Raw genomic sequence first — 23436 nt, forward strand, 5'->3', positions numbered from 1 at the left:
TAGGGAGCGTCGGACAATTAGTTGCTGCAGGTTTGGTGGGTGTCTGTATGCCAGGAGAGGAGGTTCAGGAAATACATATTTTCAGTGTTTGTAAGTGAGCAAACTTACCAGTTCAGCAGAGGATAATAATAATTAATAATAATAATTCATTACATTTATATAGCGCTTTTCTCAGTACTCAAAGCACTATCCACACAGGAAGGATCACATACTTTATTTCCCCCACTGTAACCATCAGTGAATCAAGGAAATGTAGCTAGTGGGGATGTAGCTCCACATTTTATTTAATGACTTACTCACCAGAAAGAGATTGTACTTAACAGAAGCAAGCCAGCTGTAGCAGATGGATGTCTGTAAACATCACTGCTAGGGGCGTCCTTTTGTTCTTTTGTCAAATGTTGTGTTTTATTTATTTATTTTTTTCACTTGCTGCTTTTTCTCAGTTACTTGCTTAACTTTCAAAGTCTTCCTTCACCGACAGAGGAAATTAAATTCTTCCATTCTGCGGAAACTGAAATAAAGTAAAATGCCTTCTAGTCTTTCTTTTACGTAATGCAGCAAGTCTCCGCAAAGAGAAACTGCATTCCATGCTGCATTTATGTCAAAGTTATTTCAAGTATTTGCAGTGGAAGGTTCTTGTTGGTTCTTAATTACACGTCTAGTGACGCAACACTGGAAAAACACGTCTGTGTCTCTCTCTCTCACTCTCTCTCTCTCTCTTTTTCTTTTTCCTGCCAAATTTATGTGATAAACCTCGCCCATCAGCAATTCTAATATTTTTAGAAAGCCATGATGAGTGATAATGTGAATGTATTTAAAAGATAACAGGAATTTTTTTTCCCCCTCATGTGCTGTCAAGCATCAAATACTTAAAAATACAGCCGATTCATTAAGTATTCTGAGCCCTTCATTTTCTGAACACTTCATTGTTTTGTAGATATAGTCTGAAATGGATAAAATGTACTATCTGCACTATATCTGTACATATAAAAGGCAAAGCCCTCACTGACTCATCACTAATTCTCCCACTTTCCATATTGGTGGGAAGCTGAAATTTCGTGTGCTCATTCCTTGCAGTGTACTTACAAAAGTTAGGTATGTTTCATGTCCTGTTGCAACACCCAAGGGGAGGAAACGGGCGTACCCCCTAAACTGTATACAGTTAGGTCCATAAATATTTGGACAGAGACAACTTTTTTCTAATTTTGGTTCTGTACATTACCACAATGAATTTTAAATGAAACAACTCAGATGCCAGTTGAAGTACAGACGTTCACCTTTAATTCAGAGGAGTGAACAAAACGATTACTTAAAAATGTGAGGCATCTAAAGCATTTTTTGAACACAATCCCTTCATTTCAGGGGCTCAAAAGTAATTGGACAAATTGACTCAAAGGCTATTTCATGGGCAGGTGTGTTCAAGTCCGTCGTTATGTCATTATCAATTAAGCAGATAAAAGGCCTGGAGTTGATTTGAGGTGTGGTGCTTGCATGTGGAAGATTTTGCTGTGAACAGACAACATGCGGTCAAAGGAGCTCTCCATGCAGGTGAAAGAAGCCATCCTTAAACAGCGAAAACAGAAAAAACCCATCTGAGGAATTGCTACAATATTACGAGTGGCAAAATCTACAGTTTGGTCCATCCTGAGAAAGAAAGCAAGCACTGATGAACTCAGCAACGCAAAAAGACCTGGACGTCCATGGAAGACAACAGTGGTGGATGATCGCAGAATCATTTCCATGGTGAAGAGAAACCCCTTCACAACAGCCAACCAAGTGAACAACACTCTCCAGGTGGTAGGCGTATCGATATCCAAGTCTACCATAAAGAGAAGACTGCATGAAAGTAAATATGGAGGGTGCACTGCAAGGTGCAAGACACTCATAAGCCTCAAGAATAGAAAGGCTAGATTGGACTTTGCTAAAGAACATCTAAAAAAGCCAGCACAGTTCTGGAAAAACATTCTTTGGACAGATGAAACCAAGATCAACTTCTACCAGTTTGATGGCAAGTAAAAAGTATGGAGAAGGCGTGGAGCAGCTCATTATCCAAAGCATAATGTAAAACACGGTGGAGGCAGTGTGATGGCTTGGGCGTGCATGGCTGCCAGTGGCACTGGGACACTAGTGTTTATTGATGATGTAACACAGGACAGAAGCAGCCGAATGAATTCTGAGGTGTTCAGAGACATACTGTCTGCTCAAATCCAGCTAAATGACGTCAAATTGATTCATGATACAGATGGACAATGACCCAAAACATACAGCCGAAGCAACCCAGGAGTTTATTAAAGCAAAGAAGTGGAAAATTCTTGAATGGCCAAGTCAGTCACCTGATCTTAACCCAATTGAGCAGGCATTTCACTTGTTGAAGACTAAACTTCAGACAGAAAGGCCCACAAACAAACAGCAACTGAAAGCCGCTGCAGTAAAGGCCTGGCAGAGCATTAAAAAGGAGGAAACCCAGCATCTGGTGATGTCCAGGAGTTCAAGACTTCAGGCTGTTATTGCCAGCAAAGGGATTTCAACCAAGTATTACAAATTAACATTTTATTTCCAGTTATTTAATTTGTCCAATTACTTTTGAGCCCCTGAAATGAAGGGATTGTGTTAAAAAAATGCTTTAGTTGCCTCACATTTTTATGCAATCGTTTTGTTCACCCCACTGAATTAAAGCTGAAAGTCTGCACTTCAACTGCATCGGAGTTGTTTCATTTAAAATTCATTGTGGTAATGTACAGAACCAAAATTAGAAAAAAGTTGTCTCTGTCCAAATATTTATGGACCTAACTGTATATAGTAGATAGGGGAAACCCCTCCTCACTATTTCTGTGACTTCCAATATACGTAGGAAGCCCACATTTCCCATGCTCATCCTTTACACCGTACAGTAGAACCTCTGGTCACGAACGTTTCCGAACACGTACAAATCGGGTTACGATCAAAAAGTTTGCCAAAATTTTGCATCTGTTCACGACCACACGCGCTGGTGGCGAACAAAAACACTTGGCGGCCAGTTTCCCTATGCACGTTCGTATGCGCCAATGATTTCCCATTCTCCGTTTCCCATTTTCTTTTGTTTGCGTATACAGGGCCTAACATAGCAGCTGATGTTGCAAAAGGAGTTCCAATGTTAACCAAGCAGAGGCCTCAAGTGCTGGAAAAGGTTGAAAAACTGTTGCTAGTGTGGTTGAACGAGAAGCAACTTGCAGGGGATAGCGTAGTAAATGTAATTAATTATTCTTATAGCTGATGTTCTCCCCATATCTCTGTGGGTTTCCTTCCACTGTCCAATGGCATGCAGGTTTGGTAGACTGGTGATGCTGAATGGGCTCAAGTGTGTCTTTGGTGTGTGGGTGTGGGTGTGGGTGTGTGTTCACCCTGTCCAGGGTTTGTTCTTACCTTGTGCCCTGTGTTAGCTGGGATAGACTCCAGCACCCCCTGACCATATGACATGACATATATGCTACCTAGCTTAAGTAACGTATTGCACGTCTTCAAGCCATATTGAACTAGCAGGTATTGTAAATGTCTTCACTCTACAGTCTTGGCTAAAAGTTTGGAGAATGACCCAAGTGTTGGTTTTCACAAAGTCTGCTGCTTCAGTGTTTTTAGATCTTTTTCTTAGATGTTTCTGTGGTGTACTGAAATAGAATTACAAGCATTTCAGAAGTTTCAAAGGCTTTTATTGACATTTAAGTCAATTAAATCAAGTTTATGAGTCCGTATCTACAGTATTGGCCCTTCTTTCTTTTTCAAGACCTCTGCAATTCACCCTGCCAGGCTGTCAATCATTGTCTGGGCCAAATCCTGACTGATGGCAGCCGCCCATTCTTGCAGAATCAGTGCTTGGAGTTTCTCAGTATTGGTGGGTTTTTGTTTGAGGATTGACCGCAAGTTCTCAATGGCATTAAGGTCTAGGGAGTTTTCTGGCCATGTTTTGTCCCCCAAGGCACTTAGTTGGTCTGTCAGTCTGTCCACCCATCCTTCTGCTGATACCAACATAGGAGAGACATCCCCACCCACAATTACAGCAGTGCAGGTGAGCAGAGAGCTGAAGAGACTTCGTGCCAGCAAAGCAGTGGGTCCAGATGGAGTATCTCTACAACTGCTGAAAGTCTGTGCATCGGAGCTGGGGAGTCCTCTACAGCGCATCTTCAACCTGAGCCTGAAACAGGGCAGAGTCCCGAGGCTTTGGAAAACATCTTGCATCACCCCAGTCCCAAAGGTATCACGTCCTAGTGAGCTGAATGACTTCCGGCCTGTCGCTCTGACGTCACGTGATGAAGACCATGGAGAGGCTGCTGCTTCACCGCCTGAGGCCACAGGTCCAACATGCCCTCGACCCTCTGCAGTTCGCATACCAGGAGAAGGTGGGAGTGGAGGATGCCATCATCTACATGCTACACCGATCACTCTCCCACTTGGACAGAGGCAGTGGTGCTGTAAGAATTATGTTTCTAGACTTCTCTAGCGCCTTCAACACCATCCAACCTCTGCTCCTTAGGGACAAGCTGACAGAGATGGGAGTAGATTCATACCTGGTGGCATGGATCATGGACTATCTTACAAACAGATCTCAGTATGTGCGTCTCGGGAACTGCAGGTCTGACATTGTGGTCAGCAACACAGGAGCGCCGCAGGGCACTGTACTTTCTCTGGTCCTGTTCAGCCAAAATACATCAGACCTCCAATACAACTTGGAGTCCTGCCACATGCAAAAGTTCTCTGACAACACTGCTATCATGGGCTGCATCAGGAGTGGGCAGGAGGAGGAGTATAGGTACCTCATCAAGGACTTTGTTAAATGGTGCGACTCAAAACACCTGAACACCAGCAAAACCAAGGAGCTGGTGGTGGATTTTAGGAGGCCCGGACCCCTCATGGACCCCGTGATCGTCAGAGGTGACTGTGTGCAGAGGGTGCAGACCTATAAATACCTGGGAATGCAGCTGGATGATAAATTGGACTATACTTCCTTAGAAGGCTGGCGTCCTTTAACATTAGAACATTAGAATAATGTTGATGCTGCAATAAGATGCTGCAGATGTTCTATCAGACAGTTGTGGCAAACGCACTCTTCTACGGGGCGGTGTGCTGGGGAGGCAGCATTAAGAAGAAGGACGCCTCATGCCTGGACAAACTGGTGAGGAAGGCAGGCTCTATTGTAGGCATGGAGCTGGACAGTTTTTACATCCGTGGCAGAGCGACGGGCGCTGAGCAGGCTCCTATCAATTGTGGAGAATCCACTGCATCCACTGAACAGGATCATCTCCAGACAGAGGAGCGGCTTCAGCGACAGACTGCTGTCACTGTCCTGCTCCACTGATAGACTGAGGAGATCGTTCCTCCCCCAAACTATGCGACTCTTCAATTACACCCGGGAGGGTAAACATTAACATTATTCAAAGTTATTGTCTGTTTTTACCTGCATTTTTATTACTCTTTAATATTGTTTTTTGTATCAGTATGCTGCTGCTGGAGTATGTGAATTTCCCCTTGGCATTAATAAAGTATCTACCTATCTAGTTCTCACTTTTGCCTTATAATTCTTTGCATTTATATAGAGCTTTTCTCAGTACTCAAAGCGCTCTGTAATTGCAGGTTAAGGGCTTTGCTCAAGGGCCGAACAGAGCAGAGTCCCTTTTGGCATTTACGGGATTCGAACCGGCAACCTTCCGATTGCCAGTGCAGATCCCTAGCCTCACAACCACCACTCCGCCTCCATCATGTTGGTCATCAAACTGTTCTTGGGGGATGTTATGGTCCCATTCTTTATTCATGGCTGTGTTCTTAGGCCAAATTGTGAGTGAGCCCACTGCCTTGGCTGACATGAATGGTCTCAGGATGCTTTACTGTTGGCCTGACATAGGACTGATGGTAGCGCCACTCACCTTTTCTTTTTTCTGGATGCCCCAAACAATCAGAAAGGGGATTCATCAGAGACAATGACTTGACCCCAGCAGTCCAATCCCAGAATATCAGTCTGTCCCTGATGTTTTTCTTGGCTTCTTTGCTTCCCTTCTTGACACCCACCAGGCCATCCTCCAAAAGTCTTCGCCTCCCTCACACCTGCCTGCTGCCATTCCTGAGCAAGCTCTGCCCTGGTGGTCCCCAGAGCTGAATCACCTTTAGGTGATGTTCCTGGCACTTGCTGGACTTTCTTTGGTGCCCTGAAGTCTTCTTCACCTCTCTTGTTGTAACTCAATCATCATGACAGAGTGATCTCTAGCCTTGTCCTCGTCGACACTCTCACCTGTGTGATCACTGAAGTGACGTCAGCAGGTCCTTTGGTGGCAGGGCTGACATGCAGTGGTTTTTTGGGATGAAGTTCATTTTCATGGCAAAGAGTGACTTTGCAATTAATTGCAATTCATCTGATCACTCTTCAAAACATTCTGGAGTAGATGCAAATTGTCATCATAAAAACTCTCTCTTTGAGAAGCATTCTTGCTATTATCATTTAATTCCTTGTAGTAAATTTTGACACCCAGGTGTTTTACGGTGCAGATGCGTTTTTGTGGCAGCAAACATAAAAAACCGAGACTAGCCCAGTACTTTGTGGCACATTCGGCCTCTGTGAAAGTGACATTGTGAATCTCCAGAACCCAGTTTTGCAATCCTTAATGCTGACAGTAATACAGTACCTCGTGTGCTAAAAGAGAGTTAATCTGTGAACCAACAAATACATAACTCTTACAGGCAGGAAATGTGATGCAAGCCCGCTGTGGTGTCGTCATCATGTGGTTGTCCTTGCTTATTTGCTCCCTCTGTTCAGATAACCCAGATATCACGTTTATGCGGAGTTTTTCTTGATCAGCTGCTCTTTAAAAGCTGTACAAAATTTGTGTATGTACTTCAGTTTTTTAGACATTTAAACTTTTACTGTGAAATTCCTTTTTTTAGCAACTAATTAAATGAAATCATCCGTCCATCCATTATCCAACCTGCTATATCGTAACTACAGGGTCACGGGGGTCTGCTGGAGCCATTCCCAGCCAACACAGGGCACAAGGCAGTTACAAACCCTGGGCAGGGCGCCAGCGTGTCTTTGGACTGTGGGAGGAAACCAGAGCACCCAGGTCTCATTCATATTTATAAAGTCTGTGCATTGCTTAGACCAGGGGTCTCCAACACGTCACTCATGAGCTACTGGTAGCTCGCCACCCCTTTCCAATCAGCTTGCCAAAGGGTTAATGAATCCTACATAAATTTGAAAGCTTGATTAGTTAAATTAGGGGTGGGCGATACTTCCAAAAAATCATATCACAATCCACAATCTGAATCTTTTCAATGTGGCATACACTTAAGAGAATATCTGGACTCAAACTCATCAAGTAACACTTTATTTTAAATATCAAACAAAGTTGAATTCAATTGTTCTCTCGTTTGCTAGCTAAGCAGAGTTAAGGACCACGCCCCGAAGCTGGCGAGTGAGTGAGGAAGGCCACCACCCCTCGGCCCACTGCGTGTCTCTTAGATTCTCACAAATAAATCAAACTGTGATACATAGCAAAATGAGAAAAGTCGCAAAATCAACCAGAATGTTCAGGCAAATTATAGAAAAAACCCGATCTAAATCCGTTAAGTAATTCTCTCATGAAAAGCGGACAGACATACAGACAGACATTGGATTTTATGTATTATATATTAGTAAACCTTCACAATAATGTGCAGTTAAAGTCTCAACAGCATTCTCAGCATTTCTGGAGATTAGTAGAGCGAGATAACCAGAAGAATCTTCACCAAGCAGCTCTGAAAATGTCTGCTCTGTTTGGGTCTCCATACCTCTGTGAGTCTGACCTGAATGTCATGAATTCAAAGTTCAGAACAAGACTGACAGACGGACATTGAAATGACTCCAGAAGAGTGAAAATCAGTGGCTCCACTCTACCAGACTCCTTGCAGTGCCAGTCATCTGACTAACTGAACAACACGTCACACATGCAACTGGACATGTGAATAAAGTGACACAGTGACATGGAACAAAATGACAAATGAATAAGGAATATCTGTGTATTTGGAATTTCACTGTTTTGTTTTGACAGCATTCATTTTTTAATTCAGTAGTGTGAGATACACTAGAAAATGCATACAGACATACAAAATGCACTTGCAGGTGAACAAAATATTTTTTGTGATTTTTAATGCAAAATGTGAGTTGTGGACACCAACATTTTGTAAATGTACAGGCATAACACACTTATTCAGTTTGTTTGGGTTGAAATAAGCTATGAGAGTAAGCGTTAGAAAACATGAGCTGTCCACCATTTTCGTTTTGTAAAAGTAGCTCTTGGGGGGATGAAGGTTGGAGACCCCTGGCGTAGACTGACTGATGATGAAAGACTGTGCTGAATGTTCAGCTTCTAACAGAATAATGACCACTAAGCACAAAGCAAAGACTACACCGTCACAGCTTAGGGACTACTCTGTGAATACCCTTGAGTGGCACAGCCTGAGCCCAGAGTTGAACAAAATGAACATCTCTGTGGAGTCCTGAAAAAAGCTGTCCAACGATGGTCCCATACACACCTGACGGAGCTCGAGCAGATGTATAGAGAAGAACGAGAGAAAATCCCTCATTCCAGGAGTACAAAGCTTGTCGCATCAGACCCAAGATGACTCTGAAGGTACTTCAGCTAAGTACTGATGAAAGTACTGATGTCTGGAAAAGTCATTCAGACACAGTAAGAAATGGCAGTCTTCACGCAATCTGGCCTTAGAAATCTAACAAACGTTCCCTGTAGTTGCGAGCCTGTTCAGTAACTATTGCCTCCCACAAGTATAAATACCTAAACTTTTAATGAAAATTCTTAGTTGTACTGTACTTCACCCTGTTTCCTTTAGTATTTGAAGATGATAATAATATCTCTTTACATTTATATAGTGCTGTTTCTCACTACTCAAAGCACTTTTCATATTGAGTGGGGAGCCACTTCAGCCGCCTCCAATGTGTAGCACCCATCTGGATGATATGATGGCAGCCATTTTTGTGCCATTATGCTCGCCACACATGAGCTGTTAGGGGGTGATGTGTGAGAGAAATAGAAACAGGGGATGATTAGGGGGACAGAATGTCTAGGCTGTGGTGCGCAATTTAGCCAGGACATCAAGATACACCCTGCTCTTTACGAAGGATTGCTTTTATGACCACAGGGAGTCAGGACCTCAGTTTTACATCTCATCCGAGGGATGGCGCCATTTTTACAGCCCAGTGTCCTCATCACTGCACTGCAGCATTGGGACCCCATTCAGACCACATGGTAAGTGCCTCCTTCTGGCCTCGCCAACACTTCTCGCCCCCTGCTGGCCTCGCCAACACTTCTCGCCCCCTGCTGGCCTCGCCAGTACTTCTCGCCCCCTGCTGGCCTTGCCAGTACTTCTCGCCCCCTGCTGGCCTCGCCAGTACTTCTTCCAGCAGCAACCCAAGCTTTTCCTAGATGGTCTCTCATCCAAGTACTGGCTGGGCCCAAAACTTGCTTAGCTCCAGGATAGCGGGCACTCACCAATACAGTTTTATATGGTAAAGTGAATAAGAGGCTTTGGGGCTGAAACAATCTCAACTTATTCTTAGACTTTAAATGGGTAAGAAGGCCGGCTCGCTGGCATGGAATGCCAAGTGCCTAGTGGGCCACTTTGGGTAAGCAGAACTGGTGTTATACACATTGCAGTGCAGTAAGTTTTTAACACATTTTTCAGGTAATGTTTACTAATTATAGCAGTGGAGAGTGTTGCAAGTTGATTAGTACATTAGTACAACAGCTCAATAAACAGATAAATAAATGCTTCACTTGCCTTACTTTGGCAAACCTTCTGGTGTCTATAAACAAAATTCCTTGGTGCCACGCAAAACAAATGTCTACATCTTGATCCCCTACAATACAGACAGTAAATGCTAGTGTATTGATTTGTGTGGCCAAACAAACCTTAGTCTAGCATAAAAAGCTGAGTTTACATATTCTCCCACTGCAAGCAAGATGGTTTCCTTTTATTCCAAAGTAGTAATAATAATAATAATAATTCATTATATTTATATACTGCGGTGGGCTGGCACCCTGCCCAGGATTGGTTCCTGCCTTGTGCCCTGTGTTGGCTGGGATTGGCTCCAGCAGACCCCCATGACCCCGTGTTCGGATTCAGCGGGTTGGAAAATGGATGGATGGATACATTTATATAGTGCTCTTCTCAGTACTCAAAGTGGTATCCACACAGGGAGCAACCGGGAAGCGAACCCACAATCTTACACGGTCTCCTTACTGCAAAGCAGCAGCACTACCACTGCGCCACCTGTGAGGTAGTAGAAAATATATATATATATATATATATATATATATATAATGTGTGTGTGTGTGTGTGTGTGTGTGTTTTTGGTTGATTCAAAAGCCTTTTATCTAATATTAGATTAGATTTTGATTGAATACCCCAAAACCTGAAAACATTCATTGTTTAAAAAGTTACCCAAATAGAGGAAATCAAAATATTTTGTTGTAATAAAAAGTTTTGCTTGCAGGTTAATGATCTGATTGAGTAATTTGACCAAGATAATGTAGAAAACTGTAAAAAAAAAAAAAAAAACACTTTTTTTTTTTTTTTTTTTTTACACAAATTAGTTGCGTTGACAGTTTTTATGGTACATATTAGTGAAATTTAAAATGCTGAAATACCTCGTGATTTTTTTTTTTCCATATGTTCTCCAACCTCATTTACAGCTTTCAGTTTCATCATCTCTGTTTACTGCATTCAGTACAAGTTTATAAATAGGTCAAGCTGTAATTGGTGGTGAAGCAATTCACAAGAGATTTAAAATGTTTAAGTGAAGCGGACTTTGACAATCAGTTTTAGCTGAGAAATTGTTAAAGAAGCTTATGTGGCGAGGTTTCTGTCTGGATACCTTGAGTTCTGTAATTGCTCAATAGCTATCTCTCTGTCGTCTACCTGTCTACCTACCTAAAATGTCTGTCTATCCGTCTATGTACCTACCTACTTACTGTGTAATAATACTCTAAGGTTTGTGTGTCCAGTCTTCCTGAGCAATCTGATTGGTCACCTTGGCCATATATGTACATATGTTGTAGAAACCAGGGGGTGCTCCTACTGCCCCAACCCAACACAACAGGCACAAACCAAAGTATAGCACAACGCAGAGTTTATTTATACTCCTTTTAAGCAGGTCCTGGGAGTGCTCCAGGTGACTCATCAGCGTTACCTGGAATCACTCCCATGTGTGGTAGAAGTCCACTGTAGGGCTTTGCTGCCCCTGTGGAACCCAACAAGGCTGTACCAAACTCCAGCTCCCAGCATGCCCTGCGGGAATCTGTGGTGCCACATCCACCCAGGAGGGCAGCCTTCTAGAGCCTCATTGAAGGGTAGTGCCTTGTGAATACTCTCTCACCCGGTCCTTCCATCCGGCTGGCATCCCGGCCGGGTAATGGCTGTGGCTGCCCGTCACAATATGTATGTGTGTGTGTCTGTGCATACATATATATATATATATATATATATATATATATATATATATATATATATATATATATATATTAACTAGCAAAATACCTGCACTTCGCAGTGGAGAAGTAGTGTGTTAAAGAAGTTATGGAAAAAGAAAAGGAAACATTTTAAAAATAACGTGATTGTCAATATAATTGTCGTAGGCTTATTTTAGTACTGAGAGAGAAGTTGATGATTGTAAAGAGTTTAATTTATGATTGTAAATGTTGTGTATGAGAAATGCACATTTTTAGGATGTAAGGATCTCTTTGTAAACGACGTTGGCAGATCTGCCCTCGGGCTGTTAAATGACCAAGCTGCTGGTCTGCTGAGCTTACTGTTGAGCATGCAACGTACAGTTGGCCATGTGAGATGCAATCTCGTGTCAAGTCAATGGCGACCTTTTTTAGAATCTGGCCCTGTGACTTATTTATTGTCATAGCAAAGCAGACCCTTACTGGAAATTGGAGGCGTTTGAATTGGAATGGGAGGTCAGAGGGTATGAGAGGAATGCAAGGAATAACTCCAGTCTCCCCTGAGCCAGTTCCAGTGCAGACAGTTGCCTCAATGTTGTTGTTGTGTAGAGATTTGATCTGAAGCCTGGTGCCGTTACAAAGTTTTGGTGGTTGTAAGTTTCGTAGTAACATAATTGGCGTACCGACCTTCAAAAGTAGAGTATGCAGAGGCATGTCTGGAGGATTAAGAGTGTGAAGAAACTAAATGAAAAGGCAGGAGTCCACCAACAGGAAGACATCAACCAAGGCGAACAATAACAGGCTTGAAGTGGTGGAGTAAAGAAGAAGGGAGCAGTGAGCACGACGAACAGCTGAGGAAAGTAAGGAAGCGAGTGAGGAGGCACATGAGCGCGGGATGTTGTTAATGTATATAGGCAGGGAGCCAACCACATGTAGGTGTGCGGAGAGCGGTTGTGTGGAAAAAGGAAGTGGGACTGGAGGCGGCCCTTGTGCGTCTCTGTCGTGAAAGAAATCTTCTGTTAACGGAAATAATGAATGAAACCTCCAAAAGGAGAGGTCATTTCTGAAAGTTCCTTACAGCATAATGGTGAGAACCGCCCAGAAGAAGACGTTATTTTCGAAAGTTCGTTACGGGGCACGGCGCAAAATGAAACTTACTTAAGGTTTGTAAGTACAGTGTAAAGGATGAGCATGGAAAATTTGGGCTTCCTACGTATATTGGAAATTGCAGAAACAGTGAGGAGGGGTTTCTCCTATCTATATATACAGTTTAGGGGTACACCCGTTTCCCACCCTTGGGTGTTGCAATAGGACGTGAAACATACCTAACTTTTATAAGTACAGCATATGCAAGGAATGAGCACGCAACATTTCAGCTTCCTACCCATATGGAAAGTGGGAGAATTAGTGATGAGTCATTGAGGGCTTTTCCTTTTATATTTATACTAGTCATGTAGCCCGTTACAATAACGGGCGCTAGAACAGTAGTGCATAAACATTAGTAGAAACAGTCTATATTAAATGGCAAGGGACTTTGACCTCATTCTTTTTGTTGGTCGTATTTTTCTTTCTTTCAGCCTTTCTTTTCTTGATGTTTACTTGCTGAGCTGACCGTTCTTCGTGGGCTGCTGCCGTGTATTGTGTGTCTTTAATTTTCTGTGACAGTAATACTGTCTTGTACGGCTCTATTCAATAAGGGTGCGTAGATAATTTAGTTCAAATGGCTCTGGAATATGTGAAGAGCAACAGGTGCAGATCTTTATTTACGCGCGCCTTTATTCGCTGCGCCCAATTGAGGTCGTCCTTTTGAGGCTCGCCTTTTTGTGCGCACCCTTATTGAAGGATACCGTCTTGTACGTCCGCTGGCTTGTACGTCCGTAATATACGTTCATATGTCCGTAATATACCTTTAATTTTCTCTGGCGGTAATACAGGCATGTGCGTCGGTAATATGCCTTTAATCTCCTCTGACAGTAATACTGGCTTGTATGTACTGTAGCTGTAATATGCGTCACTGTATTGTGTACCTTTAATTTCCTCTCGCAGTAATACTGGTTTGTATTTCCATAAACGGCTCAAACTTTCTCTGACAGTAATATCGCGCATAGCACTGTGCCCCGCGCATGTGCACTTCACCAGAAGGCACCCACACATGGACACCCTGGACGCACATCAGGGATTTCAATATATATAGATATACACACAGAAACGCATATTTTAAATATATTAATAATTCTTGATTTATTTGTCACATACATAGTTATACAGGACAACACGCAGTGAAATGCATCCTTTTTGGCATACCCCCTTGGGGTCAGAGCGCAGGGTCAGCCATTGTACAGCGCCCCTGGAGCAATTGAAGGTTAAGGGCCTTGCTCAAGGGCCCAGCAGAGTAGCATCTCTTTTGGCAGAGACGGGGATTCGAACGGCAACCTTCGGGATGCCAGCACACGAATCCTTAGCCCCTCCCCGAGCCACCACTCTGCCAGTGGTTAGAGATGCCACGAAGTAGGTGGCAATGCCTTAACCGCTATATGTGTTGTAAAGGCCACTAGGACCTCTTCCATGCTTGTCAAGGAGAGCGCTGACCTTCTCTCCTTTCATACAACATGTGTGGACATACCAAAATTTCATTTATTTAAACAGTATATTTAGATAAAGGTCATATATTATAACAAAATTCGTGTCACATTTACATATTGTGGGCCCATTGTATAATTTAAATAAACACAAATACAAATTCTGCATGTGGAAAAAATCATTCAACTATCACTACCAACAACCCCTCAAAGGAGAATTCAGTGCAAATGATTATGATATCATTAGATAGATAGATACTTTTCAGATGGATATCTTTTCTGATCCTTCCCTGATCCCTTCTTATTTAACCCTCAGACAGTTGGTTTGGTTTGCCTTTCGTGTGTTTATCACCATGCTGAGGTTGCAAAAGATTTTTGATGCCTTCAGACTAAAGAGTCTGGCAAGGCATTTAAAAAGAAATCTTCAAACAAATGGAAATCAAACATTGCACTTTCCAGAAGATCATCTTCAAGTGGAGAAGATTTCAAGCAACTGCTCAAGCAAGTTTGACCCAAGAGCAGAAACGCAAGATGTTGAAAGAAGTCTCTTAAGACCCTAGAATTTCCTCACGGGACCTATAGGTAGCTTCTGCCACTTTTAATAGCCAAATACACGAGGCTGCACGGATTAGGTCTTCATGGGAGGTGTGCCAGGTAGAAACCGGAAAGAACACACTACAGCACTAAAATTTGCCCGTGAATTCCTAGACAAAGAGTAGGACTTCTGGAAAGACCTATGTTAAAAGCTAATCATCCGAAAATGAAAAGGGCGAATATCTGGAGCAAGGATAAATGTTATAAGCACGTCTGGAGCTGGAAGAGATGAAGATCTAGATTAAAGGTAAAAGTAAGGTGGAAGGGATTCAGATCTAGTGTAACAGTGAAAAGGTTCTTTTGCTTCCATATTAGTTGTTTGAACTTTTATATCTCAGAGCAAGTTACAGGAGGTTCAGGTGGTGTGATATTTTGGGTACTGCAGAGAACTTGCTTACACCTCTTATTTCAGAGACTGTTTTAATGCTGAATGGGTTTCATTGACCTGATTGGAAAAAGTGGGTGGGGAGCACTGGAAATTTTCATAAATGTAAAATAGTGAAAAGAGAGCACAGGACAATTAGATCTAAAAAGTGTGATCATGTATAATCAAATCTCCTATCTCTCTCTATATAAAAGCCAACGTCTATCTGTCTGTATGTCTGTCTGCTTTTCACGAGAGAACTACTTAACAGATTTAGATTTTTTTTTTCTATAATTTGCTTGAACATTCCGGTTGATTTTGCGACTTCTCTCATCACGTTAAGTATTATAGTTCGGTTGTGGCACCGATTTATTCTTGCGAATCCGAGAGACGTAGTGGGCAGAGGGGAGGGGAAGGCGGGACCTCAGGAGTAGGGCGCTGGGTGGGGCCCTCCTCACTCATGTGCCAGCCTCCGTTTGAGTCGGTCTACCACTCGCCACGTGTTGGAGCGCACCTTGCCTCTGCTTAGCTAGCGATACCCGCTTGTTCCTCAGACATTATCATCTACAGATTGTTAAGGAGTAACGTTTGATGTTTTGGAGAGAGAGATCACAGCTTACATGTGTTTTAGACAGTAGCTGGCCACATGCTCTTCTCCCCACGCGGGGGACACTCTCCCATCGGAGATGAACATGATTAGGTACAGTAGCACCATTTAACGTTGGAGTGCATCTGCCTTCCACTTGGCCAGAGATACCTTGCTGACTTTTTACAGTTTGGCAACGAGATCACAGCTACATTCTCGTCCCTGATAGCAAAACCAAAAATATTGTATATCAAGAGCCCCTTGGATATTAAAGCTGCAGTATCAATATAAATTCTTATCAATACAAATTATTACTTTTTATTAATTTTTAAAGTTTGTCCTGTAACCTGAAGAAGTGGGCTGAGTTGCCTCGAAAGCTTGCATATTGTAATCTTTTTAGTTAGCCAATAAAAGGTGTCATTTTGCTTGACTTAACCCTCTGAAGTACTACTTGGACGATATTCCACTGTATAAGGGCAAGAAAACAGCAATTAACAAATGAAATGAAACAGAGTGTTACTACCCTTAGAAGTGTAGGACTTTCATTTAGAGAAATTGCGAACAAAAATCAAAGTGTCGTTGAGTCCAGTTGTGTCCTACACAATCCAAAGGCAATCAAAAACTGGAAGAGATCTGGCAGAGCCAACGTCACAAGCCAATCAGAAAACGAGTTTCTGAGGGTCACCAGGTCGTGTGATCACAGGGCGCCTCACAGCACAACACCCTCAAGCACAGTTTATCAGTGCAGGTCAACAAAAGCAAATGTCAGTTTGTAGTGTGAAGAGGAGACTTTGTGCTGCAGGTCTGACAGGTCGAGTGGCAGGAAGAGTACCATTCCTTAAATGACAGAATAGGGCCTTGAAATACTGGCTGTGGACTACTGCAGACTTGAAAAAAGTCCTATGGACCGATGAATCCAAATTTGAAATCTTTCGGTTCATCACACATTGTGTTTGTACGCCGTCGAGTTGGTGATGTTGATGGTTCCTCAGTGTGTGACACCAACTGTCAGACATGGAGGTGGAAGTGTGATGGTCTGGGGTTCTTTAGCTGGAGGCGGAGTTGGTGATGTGTACAGAGTGACTGGCATTCTGAATCAAACGGGTTACCACAGTGTGACTGTTAAATGAACAAAAGGCGCAGGCTACTTTGACAAATCAAAAATTTGAATAAAATTTTGTACTGTTAATGATTCCTTGACTTATTTTTGTATGTGCTTTTGTTTATTTGTCCTATGCCTTGATTTCATGAAACATTAAGACATTACACTCCATACATTTCCATAAGAACTGGAAAACCTGAGGTGTTATTAAACTTTAGACCAGTGGTGTTACACTTCAGTAAAAGTTTTCCACTCTCTACACTTGTTTGTACAAAAATAAGCATCATTAAAACATCAAAACAGTATACAGTAGCATGTCTGCCATTTCCATATCACCGTTTGAGGAACTGAGCAAATCTCCTAATGAAATGAAAATTTTATGTCTCTGTGTGTGTGTGTGTGTGTGTGTGTGTGTGTGTGTGTGTGTGTAAAATATGCTGAAGATAGACTATGTATCAGAAATTACAATACAATACAGTTTATTTTTGTATAGCCAAAAATCACACAGGAAGTACCACAATGGGCTTTACCAGGCCCTGCCTCTTGACAGCCCCCCAGCCTTGACTCTCTTAAGAAGACAAGGAAAAACTCCCCAAAAAAAACCTAGTAGGGAAAAAATGGAAGAAACCTTGGGTTTCTGGATATGCTAGCCCTGACATCTCTCTTTCTTTGTGATTCTTGTTGCCTTTGTTCATCTGACATTTTAGCCCTCTTGGGGACGACCCACAGCGTTATGCCCGGCCACAGATGAGCACTGACATTTTGTCATTTTTATATGTATTTTTGGACATAGTATCTCCTTTAGGGAAACTTTGTGTGCTTTTCTTTTCAGTCCAGTATTTCTCTGGTAGGTATCTGGGCCTTACTCAGGTTATATGCAATAACGGGCACAACATGAAACATCACACTGTCTGACATTTTAATGAAGACGTCAACACTTTGCTGCCCCCTGCAGTAACTGCCATGCTGCCTAATGCTTTGGCTTTGCATTGTTTGTTAAAATGAAAATCCTCCACTTAATTCCTTTACAACAACTTTTTTCTTTTTTTTTTTAAAATTTTTGAAATAAGAATCAAACTGAAGAAGAAAGTCCTTTGCTGTGTATGGCTTAGAGCCGTTTAGTGAAGACTGGACAGCACTATCTTGTCTTTAAAATAACTCCAGTAGAAATTTCCACATTGTGTTCAAAAATTCTGTATAAACTCGGGCAACATTTCCTGTCTCAGTTAGCTATTGTTGCTCGCCCTTCATAACTATGTACTTGAGAAGTGTAAAATGTTTATTAAAATGAGAGGAAATGGGAGTGATTCATGACAGGAATCGTGCTTGAAAGTTCCTTATAGTTACGCTTTAGGCACATACAGATGTGGAAAAATTTGTTGGTAGCCCTCCACGAAGAAAGAAGAACCCACAATTGTCTCTGAGATAACTTGAAACTGACAGAAGTCATTGGCACCCATCATTGTGTATTCCGTATTTAACAAAAATCAGATTTTGCTGTAGAGTTTTGATTCAGTGGAATATTTGAAATAATAAACATAAATGAAAATAGCTTGGACAGAAATGATGGGGCTCTTCAACTAATGCTTTAGAGTTTGCAATCCCTGCACACAAGCAATTCCTGGAGCTCTCCATGAGACTTCTGCACCTGTCCACGGGTCGTTTGGCCCACTCATCCTGAGCAAGCTGCTCCAGCAGTGTCAGTTTGATGGGGGTCTTCTCCAGACGGCATGTTTAGTTTTTTCCATAGACATTACATAGAATTCAAATCATAGAAGGGCACTTCAAGAGCAGTCCAATGTTTTGTTCTTAGCCATTCTTGGGTGCGTTTAGCTGTGTGTTTTGGCTCCTTATTCTGTCGGAGGGACATGACCTGCCCGCTTTAGATAAAGCTCTTCTGACACTGGGCAGTGTGTTTCGCTGCAGAATGTCTTAATCTTCTTGAGATTTCATTGTTCTCTATACAGACTCAAGGTACCCCATGCCGAGGTAACCCAGGTAAAAGCACCAAGAAGTGTTGCACTGTACAAGAATTGTTTTCTTCTTGTTACAGTGCGCCCTAAGCACCACAGCCACCATAACACAATCAAATAACACAATAATTATATTTCTCTTTTCTCCTCCACACCTCCCAGCAATGCTTTGTTCAGCTCCACCCGACACTGGCTCGTTTGCTGGGTCTTCAGCAGTCCTTTAAGTAGTCCTTGACCCGGAAGTGCTTCTGTTCTTCCTCCCACTTGACTTGCCAGCACTACTTCGGAGTCAGATGGAGAATTCCAGGTCTTTAATCAGCCCAGAAGTTACTTTGGGGCTTCCGTCCTCATGTACTTCCAAGTTCTTCCGGACTATAAGGGAAGGATGACTCCCCAGGTCCTTTCACAGTACCCCCGGCGGCAGCAACGGCTCCTAACTGGGCTGAGAAACTGAACTCCAAGTCCCAGGATACCCTGTGGGAATTTCGGGGTACTGTTACTCTCCAGGGGAATGGCCATCTAGTGTTTTGGGGGAGGCAGTGTCCAAAAATCGCTGCCTTCCCCCACCTTCCATTACCGGGTGCGTCCCGGCTGTGGCTGAGCTGCCGGCCTTCTCTCACAACAATCCGTCTTTTTCCTTTCTTCTCCCTTTTGTCGTTCTGCCGCCACTCTTCCTCCTTGCCAGCTTTGTCCTCTTCCACCTGACTCTGGCTCCCTGAACGGAGTAAGGCGGCTCCTTTTAAGCAGGCCCTGGGAGTCGTTCCAGGTGGCTCATTAAATCAGACCTGAAATCACTCCCAGGTGTGGTGAAAGCCCCAAAGTAGGGCTCTCGCTGCAGCTCACCTTGGTGGCCCCCCACGGAAACCAACAAGGCTGAGCCCAAACGCCAAACCTCCAACTCCCCTGCATGCCCTGCAGGAGTCCATGGTGCCACTGCCACCCAGGAGGGCTGCCCTCTAGTGTCCCAGGGGAGGTAGTGCCTTGCAGATGATCTCTCCCCCAGTCCTAATTACAGCTGGCGTCCCAGCTATGTAATAACTCTGGCTGCCAGTCACACCGGACGCCAACTCTAGTAAGAGAAAAGTCCTGGTGGTTCTAAACGTCTTCCATTCCACAATTGTTGAGGCCGCTGTGCTCCCACAAATGGTTTTGTTCCCTTGTCCTGATCCATGCCCACAATCTGAGAGTTCCTTGGACTTCATAGCATTATTATTTGTTCTGGCATCTTTGTGGGATCTTCTATACACAGGTACCTGCGGGCCTTTCTAAACGATGGCAAGTCAATTCAGTTTGCCACAGGTGAAATCTAGTCAAGTTGTAGAAACATCTCAAGGAGATTTAAAGCAAACAGGATGAGCCTGAGCATTTTTTAGAATGGTAAGGCAAAGGTCTGAATGCTCCAATGAATGAGAGATCTAAATTTGCAGACCTTTCTGAAAACATGCTTTCACTTTGTCAATATGGGATATTGAGTGTAGATGAGATGGGCCTAAAACACAGTAAAGTGTGCAGAAAGTGAATACTCTCTAGAGTCCACCATATACTGCAGTATGTCATATGGTTGAAAGACATGGACACACTGTCCAGTGAGACCTGAGATGAAGACTGGACTGCTTCAGTAATGTCTCTCTTGGGACAATCCCAAGGTACCGCTGGTTTGACTTTGTGATGCTCATGGAGTCCTGAGTGAGGCACATGACCTGCATTGTGAGGGAGCATCAGTTACGGCACTATGGCCATGTGGTGCAATTTCGCCGAGGATGATCCGGCTCACAGGTTCTTCAATTTTGAGGCTGGACCAGGCCAAGGGGACATCCAAGTAACACCTGGCTGCGGCAGATAGAGGGTCATTTCCGGAGGGTGGGGAATGACTACCTGGATCGTTGCCAACCGGAATCCTGAGCTGTGTCATCGTTTGGCGGGTGCAGTAACGCGCTGCACCAGTGCATGCTCCCCAACCTGACCTGCAACTGGCATGCATTAAAAGTTTTAAAAAGGACATAGAAAGGGGCAGCTAGTGAATGAGTTTACATTTTCAGAAATACAGGACCTAAACCCAAATATTGTCTTACTGGCCCGAGAGTTACAAATAACCTTATTAGTAAAAATGTATGAAATGCACCCATCCATCTAGTTTTGTAATCCTGTTTATCCAGGGCAGAGTCATGGGACCACTGGAGCCTAACCCGGCAATCATCAGGCCCCAGGCAGGAGCAGCTCCATCACAATTCCAGTGATGATCTGTTGGTTTATGGGAGCGGAGTTTTACACTTACCATAATCTGCAGCTGAAATTTGAAGTAGTACATGGAAATGAAAGGGATTTAAGTATTAAGTAAACTGTCAGCTTTTCTGACTACTAATTTTCATGTTATAAAGTTAGAAGTGTAGTGTTAGAAGTGAGTGGCCCTGAAAGCTAGCATATTGTAATCTTACTAGTTAGCCAATAAAAGGGGTCATTCTGCTACACTTCTGACTTTATCTATAATGGCTGACACGTGTGAACGCTGAAGTCGAAAAACATCGGGAAAAACACCAATTTAAAAATAAAAAGCAATTTCTTTCTTCTTGGTGAGTTAAAAAGACTGATTTGGGTTCAGACAGACTGCTGTAAAAGAAAAAAGTTTCTCTCTTTTATTAACTAGATCAGGGGTGTCGAACGAACTCCAGGCCTGGAGGGCCGCAGTGGCTGCAGGTTTTCATTCTAACCCTTTTCCTAATCAGTGCCCAGTTTTCACTGCTAATTAACTCCTTTTCCCTTCATTTCAATAGTCCTGTTTTAAAGGAGTCAGTCCTCTGAATTGATTCCTTTCTTCATTAAATGGCAGCCAAACAGAAATGAGACGTGAAACGAGCCAACAGATGACCAGCTAAACAGGGATTTCAAACTCCAACCAATTTCACTCTAAACAGTCTCTTAATGGGAAGCTGATTCTTGCCATTAATTAAGCCCGTTATTTAATTCAATGGCTTGTTGCTGCTCTCATTCTGCCACAGCAGACATTTCCAAATCTGTTGATTTTTCTGTTTTTTCTAAGAACACTGTCACAATGTTTTGGTGACCTGCGAGATCAACCTTACTGAGACCATTCTACCTTTATTTATTTTCAGATATTGTGTGAATGGCACAGGTGAGCTGGTCATATGGTGGCTTGTTTGATGTCTCTTTATAGTTTGGCTATAATTAAGGAAAAAGAGATAATTAAAGGGGCCTGAGTCAAGTTAATATAAAACTAAAGCAAAAGAAGTTAATTAGCAGTAAAAATGGCTCACTAATGAAGAAGATGGTTTAGAATGAAAACATGCAGCCACTGCGGCCCTCGAGGAACTGGAGTTCAACACCAGTGAACTAGATTGTTCATTAGACAAAGTTAGAAAAACATAGTTCATTTTGAGGTCATACCTAGATTGCTGTAAGTTATGGTTACATCATGATTTATTACATATAGGAGTATACCAAAATAAAGAGGTATCCATCAATTGCATTCCTAAGGAATATGCCCTTCTCAGATATACACACGTAAGACCAATTTAAGCAGTTTCTTATAGTTCATTACATTAGTTATAAAGAGATACATTCTTATAGCTTTAATATCTTCATTAGATTATATTTGTTGGTTAGATTAATAATCTTATTTATTAATTGCATAAGTGACATGTTTTCTTATATTTTTAAACAAGAGAAACGAAAATGGTCACATTGATTTATAATATCACAGGGTGTTCTGTTAGTATCAAGAGGTCAGCATTTTCACATAAAAGAATGTAAGTTAATCATAATAATTCTGTGCACAAGCTTAATTCTTTTACTACCTAAATGAAGAACAAATTCATAAGAAATAATAAATCATATAGCTCTCTGCCACATGATTAATACAAAATACAGTCATTGGAATTTGTGAGTTAAATACTTATAATCATCTGCGGTGGGCTGGCGCCCTGCCTGGGATCGTACTTCCTGGCTTGCGCCCTGTGTTGGCTGGGATTGGCTCCAGCAGACACCCGTGACCCCTGTAGTTAGGATATAGCAGGTTGGATAATGGATGGATGGATGGATACTTATATCATTACAGTTAATAATGTTTTTTCTTCTTTCTCACACGGTCAAACACCCTAGTCCTACATGTTATAAAGCTGAAAGTTTGGCCAAAAAATGTTTTATTTCTTTTTCACTTGTATTGCTTTTCCATGTGCAAGTTCCTCGGTTTTTCTTTTGTCAAGCGGCAGGGCCCCACTAGTCAGAGTTTTCATCAGTTTTTCAACATCCATCCATCCATTTTCCAACCCGCTGAATCGAACACAGGGTCAGGGCGGGGGACTGCTGGAGCCAATCCAGCCAACACAGGGCACAAGGCAGGAATCAATCCCGGGCAGGGTGCCCAACCCACTGCAGGACACACACAAACACACCCACACACCAAGCACCACACTAGGGCCAATTTAGAATTGCCAATCCACCTAACCAGCATGTCTTTGGACTTGGGAGGAAACCGGATCGCCCGGAGGAAACCCATGCAGACACGGGGAGAACATGCAAACTCCACACAGGAGGAGGACCCCGGAAGCGAACCCAGGTCCCCAGATCTCCCAACTGCGAGGCAGCAGCGCTACCCACTGCGCCACCGTGCCCGCCAGTTTTTTCAACATGCATATTTGTATTTTTGCAAAAGCCTTTGTGATAAATATGGTGACTTTATGGACCGGCTGGCTGATACATGCCTCATTTAACAAAAAATAATAAAAGCATTGGAGCCAAACGCTGCATGCCTTTAAATCA

At 42.8% G+C, this 23436-nt stretch overlaps 1 protein-coding gene and 1 non-coding gene across 5 annotated transcripts in view; one reads left to right on the plus strand and one right to left on the minus strand.

The window, feature by feature from the left end:
* The window catches only part of hook3 (hook microtubule-tethering protein 3), a 147466-nt gene that overhangs the window by 17171 nt on the left and 106859 nt on the right, over window positions 1-23436 (plus strand). The gene's annotated exons all lie outside the window — the stretch shown is intronic.
* Window positions 13939-14073, minus strand: LOC114655216 (U6atac minor spliceosomal RNA). The gene has a single exon (XR_007935476.1). It is a non-coding gene; the product is annotated as a U6atac minor spliceosomal RNA (small nuclear RNA).

This window comes from Erpetoichthys calabaricus, chromosome 7 (genome assembly GCF_900747795.2).
Source record: "Erpetoichthys calabaricus chromosome 7, fErpCal1.3, whole genome shotgun sequence".
In the NCBI taxonomy this organism is placed as follows: Eukaryota; Metazoa; Chordata; class Cladistia; order Polypteriformes; family Polypteridae; genus Erpetoichthys; species Erpetoichthys calabaricus.